Raw genomic sequence first — 15,224 nt, 5'->3', positions numbered from 1 at the left:
GGGAGGAACAATGATCAATGGCTGCAGCCCTCTTCATGTTTTTGATAGGGCAACTGGGGTAACTGCGCAGAGGTACCGAGAACTGATCCTCGAACCTTATGTGCGACTTTTAGGGGTGCGGTTGGCCCAAATTTTCTTTTCATGCACGGCAACGCCATTGTACATAGGGCTCAAGTGGCGGAGCAATATCTTAAAACTGAAGGTATCCAACGACTTCCGTGGTAAGCACGATCACAGACTTAAATCCGATGTGTGGGATGCCCTTGGGCTTCGCATTGCACTTCGACAGCCAACTCCTCGGTCACTTGGTCAGTTAAGGTCTCCGCTGGTGGAAGAATGGGATTTGTTGCCACAGAATCTTATAGGTACCTTTATATCCAGCATGGTTCTTGGTTTCCAAGCTTGTTTAGCCGTTAGAGGGATCATACGCCGTACTGATGTCATGTGACCATATTTTCGAGCATCTTGTATCGACTTCCGTAATGTGACCTTTTTTGGTAATTCTTATACAACCCCTATAAATGTTCCTTATACATGTCCGAAGTTTATTGTTCTCTACTCATTTCATCGTTATTCTAAGGTACACTGCCATACCAAATTTTATCTCGCTTCATCTCAAACTGTACGAGTCACACCACGTTTTCTGTGTGGTGTTCTGATAATTTTGCCGAGTTTTGTTCTGTGTTTTCGTATAATCTTGATGCTCGTGTTCTGTTAATTTTGTCGAGAAGTGTATCTTATATGATCGGTCATTCCGATGGATACTTCGAATTCATTATAAAGAAGTATCAAGATAATGGAACAGTTAATGTTATCGACAACATTCATACATTTTATAAAAAAAATGTCACTACGTATTTCTTTACGATCCCATTTTGTAATCTCAGTGTGGATTTTAACATTGAAATTAAAGTCATACCCAACTACCAGCGCCCGTCGATTTTTTCCCTTGATGCATATAAACGTAGAAATAAATTCGGTTTTTTAAAAATTATTTCTTCATAAATATTTTAAGCAGTACTTGTTTTATTTATTTAAATCTAGAAAGATCAGATAATTTCAAGTGCAGGTCTACGTCTATAAGCATACGGTTTTGCAAATTGCAGGATGAAAAACGCATAAGAGATCCTACATCACCATCTGAGATCGGCTAACTAATTCTCCCCACCTCCCAAATATGTTCAATCAATAACTCAATGATCATGCTAGTAGGAGGGATTTGGCTAACATTGTTTATCAAGATTAGATGAAAACGCAGACTAGCTAGCTAATGAGTTGTGGATAGGCGAGGTTCATCTCTATCTTCTTGGCACTGTGAACACCCACAGTTGTGTTATTTGGGCAAAGGAGAATCCTCTATCCACATGGTTACGTTGAAGCTCCTCTCCATGATGGAAAAGTTATTACTGTGTGGTTTTTACGCCGCGATTTTGGATTGGTCGATGGGGACACGGTAACTCGAGGGAATACGTGTTTGACCATTTCTATGGAGTCAACACGCGCGAATTACTTCCAAAATGTCGATGTGTTTTTTTTTGTAAACTAAATGTGTGATTCCACGTATTTCTTTAACGGGTTTGTATAATGTCGCCTTCTTCTACGAAGAGCCCAGAAATCGGATTGAGTCCAGTAAAAAAAAAAGAATCTGACTTCTCTTAGGCTGCGATTCGATTGTAAACAACGAAGTCGTTCGAATATTTCATGCTCAAACCACAGCGCGTGCTATCTCTTCCCACGTACGGTTCAGCTCAGATGATCAGAGTGCTGTTTCATTGGTTGTCCCTTTGTCCATCTGTTCAGTCATTGTTATTCAGCCGTTAACTAATCACAGTAATCAATTGCCTCGTGGTTATACTCGCCGCTGAATTAAGGTTACGTCAGTTTGGCTGTGTAAGAAAGACACTGGACGAAAAGAGAAAAAGAAAACGTGTAGGGACTGCCGAGGGACCCTAACAATGGAAGGACGAACACCCCGGGTCACATAGTTCGGACAGACAATACCCTGCAGGTATAGAACACGTGCATACGGTCGAATGATGTGTGTGAGGTTAGAGTTTTAAATCTTTGCCTACCACTTCCCTGTCTGCCGTCCTGCCTTATCATTTCATCAGCAATTCATTCAGTACTGCCTGTTTTTCTCTCAAGACAGGCGTATTCGCGGTGGCTTGTCATTACTGTACAGGTACAACCCATCGTCACAGACAGCGTCGTTTGCTCAGACTGCCCTCATACATCGACAGGGATGACCTCGCCAAACAACTTTACCCACTACCTAGGTGTTTGACTTTAAATTTTAATTAATGTCAGTTTTGAATCTTCGTTTTCTATCTTGAGATAAACAGAACGTGTAAACCAATAAACAGAATCTTCTACAGTCTGGATTTTGCTGTTTATTTTAGAAGGGAGGGGGAATGCGTGAACAAAAACACTTCGCGTAGAATTGATTTAAGTTAAAGCGCAGTATATCTTATTTATCAAGGCATCTTCGAAAGATTTGATCCAATCAGGACTCGCATATTGACCAACCTGAATTACACTTCAGAAGCACAGATTTAGAAGAAAAGGATATGCCTCAAATGTCTTTGTTTTATAAGGTATTTCCTTAATTTGCTATTTTTCTTTTTAATTTTCCTTAACAAGATAAATTGCCAGTCGGAAACGAACCCAAAACCCTCTTGTCCTCAATAGCATGGACGATGTTTTGCATTTTAATTGGAAAATGACTGACGGACGTCTGATACGAAGTGCGGTTAAATAAATAATAATTTAAAAATAAAAATCGAATAGCTTTGCTGCAGGTTCTGTAGAATTAAAATTTCGCTTTCTTGCATACAAATTTATCCTTTTCTATGCCCTCCACTCAACCTCCAGGAAGCTTTAATGATGAAGGAAATATCCCGAAGTGGGGAGGAAGGAGATTATATCGATTTACTGTATATTTTGTCAATCATTAGAAAAGCGGAGGAAGGCTGAAGTGACAGAGATACATAAATTAACCTGAGTGTTTATCTTGTTCTTTGGTATACAGAAATACACACTTGATGGAAAGTTCGATATTACCAAAATTGGAGTTCTAAATTGCAGAATTTAAAAGTATCGAGACGTAACCTGATTACCTCAGAATCAGGAAGTATTAAAACAAATAAAAAAAGTGCTACTTTCGTAGTTATGGTAGTTAAGACTTCCTCAAATTTGGCGAGAGCTTTAACAGTTTAGTTTTGTAAATACAAGTCAATTTTGAATCTTCTGAACAACCGGTACGTCAAATACCAGTCGATAACGAAGGTTTGTTCAGGCTGCCCTCGTACATCATTTTATAATTCTAAAAACTGTTGAATACCAGTAATTTTTAGATTATAAAATGTAGGTCAGCTGGATCTAGTGATCCCTGGAGCATCTACAACTTTCAGTTGGAGGATACGTTATAAGAGTGATTGTTACGTTGGCTAGAAAGTAATCTCCATACATTTGCAATTTTTGTTTCAGGTCGAAACTTTCGAAAAAGCAAGAATAGACGTAGCTGAGAATCTTAAACGACTTCAGTCTAAAATACCGTATACAGGTCTAGAGATTGAATAAATTCGCTACTTGTGAGTTCGCCTCCATCAGAATTTAGTGGCCTCTGTGGTAGAACAGTGGACACGCAATGCCACTAGCTATTTGTAAAAAGTGCGGTTTCCATTGCAGACAAAGAGAAATTTTTTATAAAGCCTTTGTGGAGTACTTAGCTAGTGTGTAATCTTTCTGCCAGATAGTGACTGGCGGCAGTCCCAGAATCTCTTGCGTTTGTACGACGTATCTAAAAATTTCAACAATCCATAAAACATGCCCAAACCCTCCAAACTTTTACCTCATTGATGTCTATACATCATGAACTTTCAAACTAATGGAACAAACTTCACTGGAAAGAAACTAAACCTACTGAAAACTTTCACATTAATTTCGTAAATATACGTGGTTTCGGTTCCAATCTCAATGATATCGATTTCCACTTACAATCTGTCTAGTCACACATTTTCGGTTGCCTGAACTGCCACTCACCCATGTTACCCCTGTCGTTCTCCTAATTCGCCAAATCACTCGAAATTTTCGAATTCCTTTTTTTGAACCTTCTTTCTCCACTTTTTATAATTTCCATAACACTGAGGAAATTTTCCTTGGTGATTTCAATGATCTATCCAGTCGGTTTCAATTTCCCAGTTGTACGGACTCTACTAGTACAGATGCTGAAGTTATAGCTGTTACTAATGGTCACAACTTGATGACGCTCTCCTCTTCACTGGAGCATGTACCATGGCCATTCTCATCCTTTTGTCGTTTAGCATTGCAAGGTGCAAAATAGGATGATCTGGGTGATTTCTATTCTCTTTTTTAACCTTTGTTAAATTCGGTCGGTCTTGCCTGTATAACCTCCACTCAAGTCCCTCAACAATTGTTTAAACATCCTTTTATGCACTGCATTGCACTACCTTTCCACCAAAGACAAATTTTGTCAATTTCCGATTCCAAATGTGCTGCATCAGAATAAGTCTTTGCATCCAGTTCTTTTGTGACTATCTCTATTAGCTTGTTAGACTGGTTAGATATGATTTCCCTTGAAAATATGCATGCTATTTTTGTGTAACGCTTTCAGTGCACTCGTAATTATGGATTCCGTGATTTTATCTGTGATAGAAGTTAAATTATGAGGTCTGTGCTGTCCATTTTGCTCTTGGAATGTCAGTTGGAGAGACATTTTCACATCTACAATCTATAGATTAGATTTACCAACCATTCTAATTGAATTGAACTCCAGAGACACCTCAGATCATCACAATTGAATAAGTAATTTATTGAGGCCATACAGAATATAAAAAAATAAAATTTTCTGACCTTCACAAATGAAGCCTCTTCCTTTTGCTCTGTAACCAGTTATTTCTTTAGTTATATACCATATCAGTATACTGTGATCCCTAATTTCTAATGGTTTCTTCCTTAAAAGAAATTTCTGAACGTTAGACGAATCCATAATAAAAAAAGGGGTAAAGGATAATTTTCTCCTTTGCTGTTGTCCTTTTGTTTTTAGCCAAAGAAAGTAAGGCTATGGGGTGTTAGTGTCTTATGTTTGTGTGTGTTCTGTGGTCGCTTTGAACTTGATTATGATTGCTGTCCTTCCACACCGACGGAATTGGGCAAGGGACACATGCCTATTCATCTCAAAGTTGGGTTTTTTCGTCGAGATATCATACAAACCGACCACACATTGCTCAATATTTACAGATACAATATGCTAACGCCTCATAGCCTTCGTTTTTTGGCGTTAACATAAAACAACAACAATAACAGACAACAGCTTCAGGCCATCTTTAGAAAATTAAAGCCCTTCATAATAATACATCTGCTTTCCCACTCGATATGTCTGCTTAAATTGTCTTCATGTTCATCACCGATTTAATCTATGTCTCTTTTGTATTCCCATCCCTTGTGTCACACCAAACTGACAATATTATCTTGACGCTTCCCATCTATTGGATACGTTCCACTCGAATCTGTGCGCTCCGCAATTAAAAGCAGAACGCCTCCTCCCCTTCTGTCACACCTGTCTCTCTCTTATAAAATTGTACATCATGCTAAACTCAAATTGTACATGCATGATAAATAAACTCATACTGTGATCGCTTATTGTGCTGTTTGAGGAATAGTAAAACCTTCAGGATCTAATCGTAATTGATCACTTGATTTTGTTTTCGGTTCTGTATGACGTCACTAAATTAATTGTTCATTTTTTAACAGTAATCGATGTAGATGTAAGTTCTCTGTGAGTGACACAGTAATTCGTTCGTTTGTGGCAATGTCTTGGTTTAAATCCTGTCGGAGATGGAAGGAATTCTTCTTCGATCTAGGAGTTGAGAGTATGGGTTCCTTATGGTTTGCTATTTCAATCACTGCCCTTTATCCCTTTACGGCATAAAGGGCAGTGATTGAAATAGCAAAAGACTCAGAATACACCTGACTGTCAATTGATGACCTCTGGTGATTGGGTCACGTATTTTCCTAGAAACAGTACCCGGTTTCCGCAGAAACAGATGGCGATGGGTGATCGGACTGGTAGGCATTTACTTACGAAGCTCTCCCACGTTTTAATTCAACACACCACTTATTAACAGTCGAATACGCTGGAGCAGAACTTCCCGGCATCTGTTGCATGTCGGGATGCACTTCCTGCAGCCACCAACACCGCTCATACGCACTTGCTTCATTTTGGGCTCTTCCGCTGATATGCTTCACGCAGATTTCTGTTATAAAAGAAAAGGATAACGTTTTATACGCATGAAAGGGTTCAGCCAGAAGCTGCTACTCAATGTAGCTGCTTCTGGCTGGCATTCATTAGTGACAAGAATATTGTTGGTTAGGAGTTATGTTAGTCTTCAGCATTTGGAAAGATCAATTTTCAATCCAGTTTCAGACAAACCGGCCTTAGTGCACAGAATCCACAAAATATACACTGTGTGTATATTTTGTGGCCTGGAGCTGTGCAAGTTTCAGTAAACTGAATCCCAGTGGGCCAAAATACTGTACGAAATATAGTAGTAAGAGAGAGAGAGAGAGAAAAAAAAGTAGAGTTATTTTGCCAAAGGAGATGAATGAAATGTAATGAAACTAACTAATAGGTAGAGTCAGAGCTTATTTAAATTTCCTGTAGCATTGGAATAATCTTGTTATGTCCGTGACCAAGGAAGATGGCAATAAACCAGATAACTGCGAACAAATGACATGTTTTTAGAGATTTTATCTGGTTCAGTTGGTTCTCTCTCACTTTCAGTTTTTTTTTGTCTGTTCTAAGCACCATTTTCATTTTGATCTGTGGTGATGGCCTTGCTTGATCACTGCATGCAAGAACGTATAAAGTGCATAAAGTAAGATATGTAGATTTTTCGATGATCTGGATAGCGAAAGAGTAAATTATAGGAAATTACTTTTCGAGGTCACATCTATTTATAGAGATAACGTCCGGGATTTTTACGAGGTGCTGAACGGAATACTGATGAAGGATACTGGTCTTGCTTGCGTGTTTTAATATGCAGTTTTTCAGACAGCGATACCATAATTTAAGAGTCTTTTTCTTTTAGGTTCTCTAAGCGATGGAATTTTTCATCCATTAAAAGTACATTTTTTTTGGACGGGTGCTGATAGGGAGTTGTTACAACGTATCGGATTCAAAGTGGGCGTTATAAACAGGTGCTTTGTGATTTCGATGAGGCAATCACTACTTAACCAATAAATAAGAAAGAACCGAATAAATCAACACACAAATAACAGTTACACGCTCTCCATTACGTTAATTTGTCCAGTATGTGACTGTTATTTATCAACCCATTTTACTGTCTTTATTGATGTCAAGGTTTCGATAGTCCCACGCATTAGGTCGAACGGACGTCCACTTCTGTTTGAAGCTTATTAATGACATTTCTATTCATAAAAGTGGATGCTAAATCATGAATTTGAAAAGCAAATGAGGGATAATAAGCAATGAATAGGCTGATCAAATCTCAAACCAATTTCTTTATAACAATTTATGTGTGATGTCACAGCCTGGACGTATTCTCTGTTGCTGGGCACGGAGATCATGACACGTTTACTTATTACTGACTCGACAGGAATTTTTTGACCAATGAAACAAGATTGTATTCAGAGATTCTCCCGAATATGAAGTTCATAACAAAAAAAAAAAAAAAAAAAATCAATTAGGAAAAAGATGGCGTTTTCCTGAATCATCCGAAGTTTAAAATCAAGTAATGCAATTCAAGGCTTCCTTTATATGGTGCTAGCTCCACCGGACATTGTGAATCTTTGAGGTCCCTTTGATAATATTGACATAGATTGATTGTTGTCCCTTTGACTGCTGATCAACCTCATCACAAATCTTATTTTTTATGTCCTGTACTATCGGGGAAGCTCTGCGACTTGCCAGGCTGGTACAAGAAGTTGTTGTTGTAGAGTTTTAGGCGAATCGGCAACTTAAACCATATTGCGCCGTATTGTGTGGTCATTTTGTCCTGGACGAAAGATCCGAGTGTCCAGAAGAAAAAAAAAAAACATGCTATACTCGCATGAAGCTAACTTATCCACATTGTGAAAAAAGACCCATGAAAATTCCTCTCGTCATTGACGGGTTTCGAACTCAGGACTTTTCCACCCGGTGTGGGGAGGACTGTGGCTATATTAACTGTGCTACCTACGAGGTGATCCATGAGCCAGACAGCACTGGAAGATCCCAATGAGTAACGATTACGAAGTACCAGAGATCAGTCTCTTAAATGCGATTCTGTCGCCATGAGTATTGGGCTATAAATAATTAGCAGCTTCATTATCGGGCAAATAATTGCCATTTTTATGTAATATAAGTTGCTTCTGATATTTGTTTCCATGGTTATTGCAATTTCGGAGGGTGATCAAGCATCTCACCAGTGCAACTGACAACTCAGTATCGATGTAAATTGCAAGATAAGAGATATCAACTGACGGGAGAAATTTTCAGTTTTCAATAATGTTTAAAACCTAACGAATTATTACATTTACGAGTGTTAACAAAAGAGTTTAAAAGAGTCTGTGAAAGGGTGTGAAACCCATTTTAATTGAAATGTTTCGTGTATTTAAAGAACAAATTTAATTTAATGGGAAATGGAATAATACACGTATTTGTTTGCTTCTTACGGAGTTCCAACGCTGACCAGTTAACTACACATTGAATAACGGAAGCAAATGGCCTCAGAAGGTTGAAGAAGGTTGCTGCTACCATTACCACAGTTTCAAGAATGCAGATCCGCCCTACAGCGATAACGGAAAATTGCCCTTAATAAACGTAAAGATCCATAAGGCGTGTATACCGGTTCTGTGTCAATAGCGACAGGTAGCAGAACATGGCCGGGTGTTCTGGCTGAAATCAAAAAGGTATCAGCAGAAAAGTTTTCGTTTAGAAAAATGTTTCACGATACCAAACATTCTTAGAACTCTTTCTTTGGAGTGGAAAACAAAGTACTCGTACATTATGACTGTTCTTGTGGATAAGACGAGGGAAGGTTCCTGCATGTGAAACGCGTCTAGAATACGCAGAATTCACAAACAATATGCCTTTATGGTCTTAGTTGCCCCTGTATGTGCGTTGAACAATCCAAGTCAGTACAAATAGGCTGCAACCAGTGTCCTAATGAGTCAGCCATCCATTGGAAACAGTCGGGTGCAGAAATATTCAACAATATTTCCTACACATTTTAATTTTTGCTGGCTCGACTATTAGCAGTAGCGTCCCAAAACATAATTAGTCTTTCGGTTGAAGCTAAAGTTTGAATAGTATTTAATAAAAGTTAAAAAGAAGATAAAAGTTTCCTACCACAGTTCCGGATAGTTCCATTATGGCCATAAATGACCAGAACTATCCGGAACTGTGTTTTGGAAAATTAGACAGTTTATATTAAATAAATAATTTGCGTGTAATTATTAACTAATTATTAGTAAGTAATAAATAATTTTAATACTTTAATAATAATAGGTGTTTAATTCCACACGACAAGAATTATGATTGTCAAGCGCAGCATCTGCTGTTGTAAAATTAAAACCTGTTATGACGTCCACCCGTTGAGGGGGGTTTATAAGTTATGACGTCATAATCGTGAAATGAAAACGCGTCCATCTCTGAGGAATACCCGCACGTAAGTTTATTTTGGCGCAGCAGTTAACAGAAAATCGGGCAACTAAGAATAGTCCACGTCGCTTCCTGGCCAGCTTCTCGGCAACTTGCAGGCGTGGCCACTTCTAAGCGGTCACGTGACCTGCCAATAAATTAATCTTCCACGGTAAGTCATTGCTACATCGATGGATTTTAGAAGTTTAGACATCTCATAAAGTCCCAACCCTAAATCTAACTAACTTTAATTGGTCCCTATGGAAACTTATTTATTAGGCCAATGGAGTATTACAAGTAATCTCCCCCAAGCTAGCCCGGGCATCTAATTAAGTACATGGATAAAGAGATTAAGAGCTTTTATTTTGCTGATATGCCGGCCCTCTACAAAACAGCTGTCGTGTAGCATCTTTTACTCGGGCCGCCACTATTCTATTTGTGATTGATTGATGATATTAACTCATTACAACTTCCTAAATATAACAAAAAAAAAATTCCAAAATCAAAATTCTGGAACGTTAACAGCATTTCTGGCAGGAATGCTAATTAATTATTTATGCGAGCACGCTGAATAATTCATCACTATTCTTATGACTTTGCCTGGGAAGGGAGGAAGGAAGGAATTGTCTCGTTTGCTTGTTATAGGGAGGTGGTATTATGAACGAAAAGAGAATAAGCTATTATCGGTGATGCATACAGTAAGAGTTGACATTTGGCTTTTCGTGTTTGCCTGAATTATTTTCGAAGACGTGTTACTGCAGGTAGGGTGACGTTTGAATTCTGTATAAGGACTTATTCAGAATAAAAACAAAAACAGTTTGTTTTTTTTTTATAATTTTTGCTCTTTTTACTGCCTCATTGTGAAATATAAAAATGAGGTGGTAAAAATCACATACGCACTTGATATCGACTGATGTATCGCAACAATGAAGCGATAATAGATTCTTGAGATAATTGTTGAGATCAATTCTTGAGATCATTGTTGTGATCAATTCTTGAGATAATTGTTGTGATCAATTCTTGAGATAATTGTTGTGATCAATTCTTGAGATAATTGTTGTGATCAATTCTTGAGATAATTGTTGTGATCAATTGTTGAGATCAATTCTTGAGATCATTGTTGTGATCAATTGTTGAGATCATTGATGAGATCTATTCCTGATATTATTGTTGTGATCATTGTTGTGATCAATTGTTGAGATCATTGATGAGATTATTGTTGAGATCATTGTTGTGATCAATTCTTGATCATTGATGAGATCATTGTTGAGATCAATATTTTACAACAATACACCATATGATTATTTTCTTTTTGTTTTGATTTATAAATCAGGGTGTGCAATTCCAAATGACTGAGTAATTTCAGAGTGCACTTTTGACAAAGCAGTGTCACTGAAGTTCAACGAAATAGATACTTAGGTAACATTAATAGCATTATTAATATGAAAATTCAATATCGTTTCTAAAAATGCATCATCACTGTCTTCTGCAATACTACAATCGTAGTTATATTATTATTGAAGATTATTATTGTTTAATATTTATAAACACATAAATCAAAATATCAATACACCTGGCTAATAGAAGAAAGGAGTTATCAGAATTAGTGGGCGAAAAGTCCAATTATAGTTATATATAAACATTTTCAAGTTGTAGTTCATATAAAACAAGTAGATATATTCAAAATCCTGCAAAGTTTAAGAAACGCTTAAGAAAATATGGAAAAATATAAGCAGGTGAAAATGGAAAACGCTATCAACAACTTTCCCGTAGCTTTCATTGAATTAGTCAATAGCTTGACAATCTCACTGAATAATGTTTGTCAATAATTGGTTTCTGCTGATAACTGCTGCCAATCAAAGCATCATTGCAGAAATGAAGCTGCATTGATAAGGATTTGTAAGTCCTTTCCTTAAAACCTTGATTTACTTAATAGGTAAAGGTACAGTGCAGCCATTATCAACCCACTGCAGGATGGAAGCCTCCTCAACAATTCATGCTGAGGGAAATGGATCATAATCTGCCACGCTGGTCCAGTGCGGGTTGGCAGATCGACCGTATTCAGCAGTCAGGGGCTTGAACCCCGGTCTACTCAAAGAGCGTGTGCTACTGCACTCCCGCTCCTGACCACTCGGCTACTGCTTAATTAAAATCTCACCACTATTTTAGGCAACCTAACTTTAAGAAAGAGACCGAGTGGTGAGGAGCGGGTGTGCAGTAGCACATGCTCTTTGAATAGAACGGAGCTCAAGCTCCTTAACGGCTAAATACGGTCGATCTGCACTGGACCAGCATGGCAGATTATGGTCCATTTCCCTCAACATGATTCGTTGAGGAGTCTTCCATTCTGCAGTGGATTGATAACGACTGCAGTTTACCTTTTTAACTTTAAGAAACGTTATTACACACAGGAAAATTCATATTGATTTTACAAAGACTTCAGCCAAATCTATTAAAATTTGACTGATCACTGAAGAGCACCACGGTCCATTGTTCCTGAGCCCAGTAAACATACTGTCCACGTCAGTTAGGGTCAAAGGAAAACGAACAGTTGGTATTCGTGAATAAAGACCACCGTCATGAAACCTTCTATGGTGGTACGCCTGGATACCACCTTCTGTGGATTCAGAAAGTTCTGAAGCAAGTTCCCGTTCTGTTGGAATTTCGATGACTCCCCGAAGTTATGGCCAGATAATAGTCATTTTGTGCAATTGGACAGTCTCTGACAGGTCTTCGAGAGACAGTTTGAGAGTTTGGAAGCGGTTACGCAGTCTGCTTACAATGCTCCAAGTCACATTTCTCCAACTATTTCGGTTTTGTTTACAGGCAGAAATTGTTTCAGTAAGACAGAGATTATTTCGGTTCTTATTCATACAGTACGTATGGAAGGCGTTGCATAACTTCCACAGTGGTTAAGATCAAAAGGTGTGACCAAAATTCCAGAAGCTCGTGTTGCACGTCGCGCTGACTTGAAGGTTTAAATTGCTGCGCCACATTGAAATGCATATAGACGCGAGTTTATCCCCTTCCCCCTTTTGTTTTGATTATGATCAACCGTTGAGGAATTCCAAGCCTAATGAAGTGAGTGAAGATCCTGGTAAAATAATCTTTAAGAATGTATAACAAGGCGAAGTAGCTTCACTCCACTATTACAGTTTCCAAACCAGTTAAGGCAACATTATCAGAATGAACTACTCTGATGTTATTCTCGTGATGGCGTGAGAACTAGTCGCAATAGGGGCCGGCCACCCTACTGACCTGTCTTAAGGAATGATGCCGTTGACTTCGCTGCGTACGTAAGGGAGGATGCCTTGGCTCTTCAACAGAAACATTAACTGTTTCTTTTGCTAAAGAAACGATGAAAGGTATGTCTATAAACACGCCATTATGACTTTCATAATAGCTCTTCTGCTGGTCTTTGCAATACCAACTTTTACGCCTCCGATCAGGGATAGGTGGGGTGAAGACCAGTACCAGCTGGTTGCCTGGTGCACGTGAAGCATCGTTTGCATCTCTGTATTTTTAAAATTACAGCTTAATAGCAGTTATTTCGATTTAGTTATACTCCTGTACCACAGCAGATTGCGCTGAAGTAATAAAATAGATTTGTTCATCGAAACTACTTGGCTATTTACATTTGTAAATAGCGTGTCATTGGTACTCCGTTTGTGGCAGTTGTCGTTTTCACAGAATAATTTATCATTTCTAACAGGGACTCGATGCCTTGGCCTGGTTTGATGGACAAAGAGGTGCACGACAACTGTATATAAGTCGTGCTATTTTTTTTACTTTGATATTCACTCCGTCGAAGAACGTTCCTAGTTCATTAGGGACGGCCTTGAAATACACATAAATACGGAGTAATTACGACAGGATATCGACTTCAGTCGTCTAAAGCTACAGGGTCATCTCAGGAGAAAAAGAAAAATAAAGAGGAGAAATTTGAAATTGATAACGTGATGATAGAAAGTCCCAACCCCTTCCCTACCCAGTTACTTCTCATTTGGGAAGGTAGTCAACCGATAAGGTAGCTAGATGGAGTGATCTTTTGCTGAATTAAAACTTAAGGATGTAGGGTATCCTCACATGATGACAGATTAGGAAACAATACACTTGGAACTTTTTGAAGGAAAGATTTAAGTAGAAAATAAGATGTTTTGTAGTAGTTATGACCCTTAATCGTGGCCGATTGGATGCGTATAACGTCCTGTAATACCGGACTCAAATTACTTGGAATTAGTAATGTGGCGCTCCATTAAGTTATTTGTCTGCTTAATATTAATTTATAATTTTTTACCATTGTTTTCGTGATGTGTGATTAGCGCCCTTTATAACCCTGACGTAATTGATGATGTTTTCTTCCTGTTACTTTTTTTAACGCTGAGGAAAGTACACTACGGTCGTGACTTTGTGCATTATACATTAATCGGTCATCGCCGTGTAATCTATGGTGGATAAAGATCCTCTGTTTTGGTTGTTGGGGGCATTGGCTCATTAGACATGCACGCTCGGAACCTCGATAATTAACGAACACCACCGAATTTTGAGAGTGCACCAACTCATATAATTCAAAAGACAACAGCTGCTAAAACAATGGTTATATAAAGAAAATGTGGGCAAGGATCCTGTCTTAGAATACTTTTAAGAATTAATTCGTGCCAAACATTGCGCTGAATTGTTTCTGACACGATGGTCAGCGTTCGAATAAATTAGACCTGTTCTAATGGTCGTACATAACCCCAGATGATTCTCGAAAGTTTTAAATAGATGCAAATAAATTATATTGCTTTTAAAGTTAATTCTTAAGTTCAGAAAAAAATGTGTTGGAATGGTAAAATAATGCGCAGTTTCAAAAAGGTTTGATTGCTAGTTATCGTAGCATCCATTTTGGAAGAGCTACTATAGTTCACTCGAACTGTCCAAAGCCCTCGTTCTTCGATGTTTTCAAAATGTCAGCGGACATTGTGAAAACATGGAAGAACGAGGTGGTACACGATTTGGTAGGCCAAACCTTCTTACGGAGAGGGACCGACGATCCTTGAAGACGATGGCTATGCTTTCGTCTCCTCAGTCAATGAGATCCGAGGTCCGGGCATCAGCAAGAATAGCGGTAACCACGTCTATTATACGTATGAGTTGAACAGCCTTGAGTTTTTATGATAGATCAACTGTCCACAAGCCTAATATTTATGTAACCCTACACCTTGCTTGGAACTGTGCGTTAGCTGTCGTTCTTGAGCTCTGGTAGGAAGCGGAATCCATTTAGCAAAGTTCTACCAACTGCTCAAGTCGAATATCTGAGCTCGAATTTGGGGAAAGCTATTTACTGAATTTGTATATGGAATTCAGAGAAGGCTTCATGGTTTATGGATACAGTTTGTAGTTTTAACAAGAGCCGTTGGTCAAAGAACTTTGAGAGTCATTTCCTGATTTGATATGTTGGACAATTTTCTACTACTTTATTTATGGATATGCCATGGCAGCTTAATTGGCTCGTTACTTCGCCTTTTTCTCTTCGTTATGAGAAGCCCGTTATCGATTCGTGTTGATGGAAGAATCTCTA

The 15,224-nt window shown here is 38.4% G+C and overlaps 1 protein-coding gene across 2 annotated transcripts in view; it reads right to left on the bottom strand.

The window, feature by feature from the left end:
- LOC150091260 (uncharacterized) overlaps positions 1-15,224 on the bottom strand; it is a 96,133-nt gene that overhangs the window by 33,420 nt on the left and 47,489 nt on the right. The window contains exon 3 of one of the 2 annotated variants that reach the window (XM_090383002.1): positions 6,158-6,275. The exons of the other annotated variant lie outside the window; for it this stretch is intronic. The gene's annotated coding sequence lies outside the window, so the exon portion shown is untranslated. Of the gene's footprint in view, positions 1-6,157; positions 6,276-15,224 lie in introns of those variants that run through there. 2 annotated transcript variants of the gene reach the window in all.

The sequence above is a fragment of the Mastigoproctus giganteus genome, chromosome 1 (assembly GCF_048544385.1).
Source record: "Mastigoproctus giganteus isolate SK-2022 chromosome 1, ASM4854438v1, whole genome shotgun sequence".
NCBI lineage: Eukaryota > Metazoa > Arthropoda > Arachnida > Uropygi > Thelyphonidae > Mastigoproctus > Mastigoproctus giganteus.
This window is presented reverse-complemented; position numbering and strand designations above follow the sequence as displayed.